The sequence below is a fragment of the Psammomys obesus genome, unplaced genomic scaffold (assembly GCF_907164565.1).
Source record: "Psammomys obesus unplaced genomic scaffold, mPsaObe1.curated_primary_1811, whole genome shotgun sequence".
Lineage (NCBI taxonomy): Eukaryota > Metazoa > Chordata > Mammalia > Rodentia > Muridae > Psammomys > Psammomys obesus.
This window is the reverse complement of record NW_026591086.1, coordinates 59,128,543-59,136,614: the sequence shown is the minus strand read 5'-3', so window position 1 is coordinate 59,136,614 and position 8,072 is coordinate 59,128,543. Positions and strand designations below refer to the sequence as shown.

Sequence of the window (8,072 nt, the reverse complement as noted above, 5' to 3'; positions counted from 1 at the left end):
AGGGAGAGCAGCTGAGGGAGAGCAGAGCAGCCGAGGGAGAGCAGCTGGGGCACCCAGTACCGCTGAATGAACAACTACGGACTCTCGAACCTTCTGCTGGTAGTCAGCCATTGATGGATGTGTTAAATCAGTGGAGCCACAGCCTGCTAACAAATCCCCCTCATTAATATTTATATGTATGCCTATGACACCCAGGTACATACACTATTTTATAGATTCTGCTCCTCTAGAGAACTCTGCTCAGCTTCTTTGAAAGTGCCACTCATTTCTTTAACAACTGCACCCTTAATGTCTACACCTTTCTACACTGCTGTTTAGGCCAGATTGCAGAGTTTTCAAATCCTGCTCAGCCTTTTGCTCCTGTTTCACTGCAAATGTGATCTAGAGCAGGCAGAAAAGCCCTGTTTCGGCCTAGGAGCCATGCTACATTGAAATTTCCAACACCAAATTAACTAGTTACTTTTAAACTTACTTCTGGGTCTCAGGCTTGGAAAATGCTGACAAGTTCTTTGCCAAAATGGAACAAAATTTCCTGTAGCCCACTCCCAACAGGAGCCTCACAGCCAGGCTGCTGTGTCCCCCTGGCCTGCGCCGTGTCCCCCTGGCGTCCTGGCCTGCACTCCCACAGCCACCCAGGAAGCTCTACTTGCAGAAGCTTTTCTGAAGCTTTCTCTAGCCCACTCTTCAACCCAACCCCACTCAGGAATTAGTTACACTGGCGGCAGTATTCTCAGTGCAGCTGTGTGCAGATCAGACAGAAACAGCATGGAGAAGGTCAGGTTCAGCCATGGCCACTTTGTCCCATGTTCTTGGGCACAACATCACAATGGTGCCGTGTGGCTGGCAGGAGGCACCAGGGACAAGAGCCCAGGGCCTGCTCTCCCAGGACTTCCTCCTTCCAGTCAGCTCCAGCTTCCTGAAACTTCTAGGACGTACAAGCAGTGTCACCGGCTAGGCACCGGAGCTTTTACATGAGCGTGCACTGGAATCTTATATTAAAGCAGAACACGAGGTCTCAGAAACCCGTGACCTGCGCCCAGGCTCTCTCATTCTGTGTCAGCTGAGAACATGGCACGCAACTCCAAGGATGTGCTACCCAGCGCGTGTGTTGTATGTTTGCACAGATGCTGTACAAATGCACACACACTTAGGTAGAGAGCTATGGCGTGTGAGCTGGCTGGCCACCTTAGCAGGAGAACGGTGTGTCTCTCTGCCTACTTTCCCAACCCAAACAAGCTGCTTCTAATCGTGGCCATCTGTCCCCCGCACACCCGTATGTCCTAGGAATGCTTAGCAGACCTCCCAACGTCATCCTGACTATGGCAGTGTCTAAGCAGGCAGGGCCACGACAGCACCCCGAGCCAGAACAGCCTTCTCTCTGTCCAGTGGATAGCCAGATCCCACGTCATCTGTCCCATCATTTCGCCCCTGTTATCCTTCCCACAGCCCGGTGCTCCGTCTCTACAGTGAGGTGACATGTAAATTTGGTGACAGCTATGTCAACAAGGTGACTTTGGTATCCTCGGGCCAAAAAGATTTTCTCACATTTACAAGTCACCTGGTACTAATCAGGTTTACACTGTCAGATGAAAAAACATCAAATTTGCCATTCCATTTTCTGAATTCATGTTCTCCTTTCATCTGGGCCTTTAGTGTCTAGGGGCAAGGGGGCATAAGGACACAGTCATAAGGAGGAAAGAGCCTGATGTGAGAATCTGGCTGGTTATTTTCATCCCTGGGTTCCAATGACATCTTAGGTGTTCTCTGAGGTTGCTTGTTCTGACATGCACAGTCAGCAGTTCCATGGTTCCACTGGGCTGCTTGTGAGCACATTCCCAAGGCCACTGACAACCAATCTTTCCCAGTGACCGGCAGCATCTCAGGGGCTGGTTAGTCACGACCTGGTACTGGAGCTTTCGGGGCACTAGGGATGCTCGTGGCAACCCAAAGACTTGGATGCTAGGCATGCCATGCACAACAGCAGGTGACACAGCCCCGGGCCCTGGGGTTTGGAACAGCCAAGCTGCCCTGTGAGGATGTCTGGCACGAGCGTGGAAGCCTTCTTTGTGTGCAATCTCCTGCGCGCACTCCTCAGATGGAAAGGACCGTGTGCCCGCCGATGCTGGTGTGCCCACAGAGCCAGGCTTGCATGGGTCTTTGCTGAGGAGTCTTCTCCTGCTGAAGGTGAACCAATCGTGGTGCTCGCTCTGGTCAGCCAACACATGCCACTGGCCGGAGCTGGCCTGCGTGTCTGTGTTCTCAGGGCTGAGAAGGTAAGTGTGTTTTCACTGCTGACTAGCCCGCTACAGGCTCCTCAGGCTGTCAAGGACCCACCTGTGGAGCTGTGGTAAGGGTGATGGCTGGAAACCCACCAGCTGTCTTGTTTGCCGACAGCTGATGACCTCATCAATGTCTGGGCCAATCTCTCACCACCAAAAAGAGAGCCTGACACACACAGAGGCCCAGGGCAGGTCAGATGAGGACTGCAGTGAAGTGGTCAGGCCCAGTGATGGACAAGACAGAGACATAAGACACCAGAGACCTTCCAAGCACGCACTACGGGGGCACCTCTTCCACCTGAGGCAGAGCCGCCAGCAGGCCACCAGCTAAGCCCAGCCCCACCAGAGCCGGGCTGATGGCAACCTGCAGGGCAAATGCAGGAAGCCCCTCACGGGAGCGTGCTGAAGAGCTTTCCCTTCAGTCCTTGCCGTCCTCAGCCCACCGTCTAAAAGCCCCAGGGACCATCGTCTGGGCATGCAGTGAGGCTCTAGCCCAGACTCTAACCCACCCTTCTGCTCAGCTTTGTTCAGAATCCAACCATGGGGACCACTGTCCAACAAGGCGACTCTGCTCTTCTTTTTTCCTTGGTTTTTCAAGTTAGGGTTTCTCTGTGTCGCCTTGGCTGTCCAGGACTTGCTTTGTAGACCAGGCTCGTCTTTTCGAGATAAGGTTTTGTCCCACAGCCCTGGCTGGTGTTAATGTAGTGTAATGGCTCACACTTGCACCGATCCTCAGCCCCAAAGGGCAGGGGATAACACCAGCTCCTTCGCAACCTTTCCTAACTATCTACTCACAGCCATCGAAGTTCCCCAACTGGAACATGCAGCACTTGTTCCTGGGACTGGGGTGAAGACCCGGCAGAATCCACAGGTCACTAGGGAGCCTCCCTCTTCCCCTCCTGGAGTGTGCTGGCGTGCAGTCCCCCACCACAGGAGCAGACCGTGAGCCGTCAGCCTTTCATCACGGCCCAGCACAGGCGTGGGCGGCCTTACGCAGCCTCCTGTGACTCGAGGAAGCCTCATGGCTGCTGACCTGAGAAGGGAACCGCAGCCACCAACAGAGCCGTCACCGTCAGCTGGCAGGTGGACTGCCCTTTCCCTCACGACTACATGGCGAGGGAGGACACTGACACAGAGATGCTCTTCCCAGCTCTCCTCATTCTTAAACACTTTTCTCCAACAACCTGCACACTTCCATTCAGCTTTCCACCTCGTCAGAGCGACACGGCAAACGGGACACCCCTTCCAGCAGCTCACACGTCAGTGACAGCTGCTAGCTTTGCTCAACAGAGTGTGGTTTGCCTTAACTTCCCTTTAGCTCAGAGTGTCAAAAACAAACAGTGTCTTGGTTTTTAACTTCCCAAATTCCGACGCTTCTCGATCAAGATGCCCACCGGAAGGGGGCCCCGCCCAGGCGCAGCTGGGCTGCCCCTGTGCTGGCCAAATGTACAAGTGTGAGGGCAGGCCAGGGCTCTCCCTTCCAATAGCACAGCTGCCTGACCATTAGCGCCCCCCCCCCCCCCGCCACCGGGCACTCCCTGGGAAATGCAGTGCTTTTCTTCTACCCCGGCCTTCTTGCACGCCTGGTCTCCAGGGGCCTCTGCTTTCCACAGCCTTGCCAGGGCCCCTTGTCTTTGGCACACGGCAGGGCCGTTAGGGCTGGGCAGGCTGATTACATGAAGTCAGAAATGCTAGGAGAGAAAGTGCAGTCCACCTTTTGCCAGCTCTGGTTTCGGCACGGTGCCACCTGAGGGGCTTCCTTCTATGTTTAGGGAGGGCACAAGGGTCGGGTTTGATTTTTTTTCCCTTTAGTTTACAAAAACAAACAAAAAATCAGAAGTAAATTGGACCAAATTCCATTATTTGTCAATTAAAATCTTATTTGTGGTCTGAGATTGCATTTGTTTGTGTGTAGGGCACGGTGTTTGTGTGGAGTAGGAGTCGGCTCTCTCTCCCACCTGGGCGTCTAAGGGAGCAGGGGCGTCTCCAGGAGTGCTGACCCGCCACAGCGCCCCACAGCAGCACCGCCAGCTCTGCACCCAGGAGCGGGGAGCGCACAGACCCTGCTCCCGCTGCTGCCAGGTGGGGCTGTAGGGAAGAGAGCCACTTCTCGGGGTGGGGGTGGTGTAGCCAGGCCCGGAAAACAACCCCACCCCACGATAATGCAGGCAGCCTTCATCACTCTCGGGGGACCAGTGAAAAAGACAACCCCCAAGAGTGGGAGAGGGAAAAGAAGGAAGTTGGGGTGATCGAAACACTTCATGTACCTGAATGAAGTTGTCGAGGATAACTAGGAACCACTGAAAAGAGGACAGTGTGGGGAAGGGGAGAGGAGAGGAAGCGACTCTGCAGGCAGACGCTGTAGCACACCTGGCTACCGAAGTGAGGTTATCTGACAGACTGTGCTTCGGTGAGCTCTGTGTGAAAGACCCTGGCTTCCTCACTCCACCCTTTTCCCCCACCGAGGGAGCTCCCGGGCTTTCAGCCTGCAGCTGCTGTCACACCCCTCCTTCTCACGATCGTGTACCCACGGCCGGCCTGCAACAGACAAGCCAGTGTCTGTGGACATGACTTGGGTGCGGCTGTCCTCAGAGCAGGAAGGAGCTAGGCCTTCTGCAGGCTGCAGCCTTCTTTTTTCTCCCTCCTGCTCTAGAATGCTCACTTCCCTATTGCGGCCTTGTCACTTTTGGCTTTTTTCTGGACAATGTCTACCAACAGCCTGGAGCACTTCCGGGAAGCAGAGCGACTTCCTGTGCGACTTGCCTGGGCTCCTTGGCGTGTCTCCAGAAAGGCAGCTGTCCTGCCCCTGGGCTTCTCGGGTCACCTTTAGATGACCCGGGACGTACGCTCCAGCCTCACCCCAGCTCCCTCCATGGATGCTCTTCCCGGGAACAGAAAGAGGAGCTGGGATGCCACCTCCAGCGGGCGATGAGCCAGCAGAGGTGCGTGGCTCACGCGCTGAAGGAAGGGTGGGTTCTCAAAGCGCACGTGTGCGGCACACCAGCTTGTGGCAAGGTGCTGGCCACGTGGACTTTCTCTTTGACTACCCGCTTCTGAAGCCCTGGGACACCGTTCCCATGGACTAGGTTTTCTTGTAGAACGCTCTCTAAAATTCCTACACTACATGTGAATAGTAGAAAAACTTAAAAATATTTTTTTCTGGATTTAGAAAGCTACTGTTTCTTTCCTGTATAAAGACAAGGGTCAGAAGAAGGCTGAGGGCTGGAGCGTACCGCCCTCACAGGGACTGAAGCGTGCTTCCCAGCACCCAGAAGCACACTCTGGCCAACAGCCACCGCTGGTTTCTGCAGACCCAACGCTCACAAGCGCACACTCACACACAGGCACATCGCTAGAACGACTTGGGCTGAGGACACAGCGAGGTGCACAGTGCTCACAGCACGCTCCAGGCTCTGCTCTCACGAGCACTGCAAACATGTTTACAAACACCGCAAACAGCGGGACCCTGACGCTCACAAACACCCAAGTATTTAACTGAGAAACTGAAGATAAGTTTGGGAGGTGGTGGCACAGGCCTTTAATCCCAGCACTTGGGAGGCAGAGGTAGGCAGATCTCAGTGAGTTCGAGGCCAGCCTGGACTACAGAGCAAGTTTCAGGACAGCCAGGGCTACACAGAGAAACTCTGTCTCGAACAAACAAAACAAACAAAAACTTAAGGATGAAAAGTTCAGTGTTTAAATAAGTCAACACGTCTGATGATGGCGAGTATTAAGAAGCTACCTGGGCTCAACCATCGATTACAACTTTCTGAACATCTGTAAGCCTCTAGACTGCACCCCTCCCCCCCTTTAAAGACAGGGGTAGCCCCAGGCTATCCTGGGACCTGCCGTGTAGACCTAGCTCAAACTCACAGAGATCTGCCAGTGCTGGGGCTGAAGGTGTGCACCACCACGGCCAGCCAACGCCTCCTCACTGGTGTGTAACAGCGTGCCGGGAGCTTGTACCACAAACACTGTGAGAAGCCTGCTGTCACACCCCTCATCAGGAACTCAGAGAAGGAGGGTGGGGAGGGTGGAAGGAGAGAGGACCTCACAGCACAGCCGGGAGGACTCAGCAGCTCTTTTAAAGCGTGTCGACCTCCCTGTCACTCCAGGAGGACTGAGAAGTGACTCATTAAGAGAAAACCCTACAGACTGACACGTTCACAGCCTCCTCCTCTTCCTCTGACATCTTCCCCTCACCTCAAACGGCTGAGAGCAAGAGCTACCTCACCTGTAAACACCTCCCATGCTGGAGGTAGCCCAGGAAGAACTCACAGCTGGGTCACAGGAGCAGTCAGGTGACAATGCCAGTGTTTCTTTCCACCAAGATGGATGACTGTCATCTTATTTTCTAATCTGTCATTGCAAGGATCTAATAAGCACCACGCTGTTTAGGCTTTTCTTCCTCCTCCCTGGGATGTCTGCCTAGGGAATTTTTGACAAAGGCAGCAAGCCTTCATCAAGCGAAGCCCTGTCTAAAAGGCAAAACAAGCAAATAGAAAAGGACTCTGGCCGCAGTCTGGCCTGCTGCTGCCAAAACCTAATTGTTCGTGAACACGAGCCTGAGGAAGGGGTTGCCAGGCAGAGGGGCTGACGGAGAGCTGTTAGCTGACATCAGGACAGCAGGGGCGTGAGTGTGGAAACTGCTGTGGAAGCAAACATCACCAGTGCGATGCTCTGGACCACAGACCAGGCTGGCCTCAGACTCACCGCAGGCCTCCCGCCTCTGCCTCCCTAAATGCTGGGGCTAAAAGTGTGCACCACCACACCCGACTCTGACTTTAACACAACGTTTTTCTCATTTGAAATAATTTCAAACTCGAAGCTTCAGGAGATCCCTAAGAACCCCAAGACTCTTCACCCAGGGTCAGCAGCCAAGGTTTTGTCAAGCGGCTTCATCATCTCCCGCAAAGCTGGGGTCTGACACCACACTCTCCTCCGGCCTCAAGCAGCCATTAACAAATGGCTGCCACCTCGAAAGCTTTCCCAAAGTGCCCAGTCAGGCTCTGGCTCCAGCTATGGGGGCGCCTTCCTCGGCCCCTGTCACCTGTAGTTGTCTTATTTATAAAGAGTAAAGGCTAGGCCCTTCACAGAGTTCCCTCAGGTTGAGCAAAGTTCTGGTATGTTCAGTCCCTTTAGTGTACAAACACAGTGCTTTGCTCACTGTTGGGATGTTACGTTGATAACTGGGCAGTGCCCAACTTCTTTATTGTGTGATTATTATTTCCTGTGTAATGAGTAAGAACCTTATTGATAGGGAGATGGTTTGAGAGGGCAGAAAGAGACCAAGTCTTCATACATTAGTGACTTTTCCTTGAATTAATGTTTCTTATGGTGGGTTTTTAGGAAGACCCTGTCCTTTTTAACTATGTGGAAACACATTTTCTTCCATGTGTTCTACGTTTACACCAGCATGGTGGTCTGAACTAGAAACGTCTGTCAGTCTCAAGCATCTGAGCTCCTTGGTCCCCAGCTGGTGACACTGTCTGGCGAGGTCTAGGGGTGCAGTCTGGAAGCCGCCAAGAGGGTGGGACATGAGATCAGAAGCCTCATCTACTCCCGTCCATCCTCTCTGCTTTGTGCTTGTGTCTAAAAATGTGAGCACACACCTTTCTGCTTCTGCTGCCTTTCCTCCCTGACACGCTGGACTCCGACCTCACTGGGGCCAGAGGCACACGTACACACACACAGAGGCACACAAACCACCACACATACACACACAATCACCACACATACATACACACACAGAACCACCACCACACACACACACAGAGAATCATCACACACACA

The 8,072-nt window shown here is 53.5% G+C and overlaps 1 protein-coding gene across 1 annotated transcript in view; it reads right to left on the bottom strand.

Moving 5' to 3' along the window:
• Nucleotides 1-8,072, bottom strand: part of LOC129678729 (ubiquitin-associated domain-containing protein 2-like) — a 37,195-nt gene that overhangs the window by 4,421 nt on the left and 24,702 nt on the right. The gene's annotated exons all lie outside the window — the stretch shown is intronic.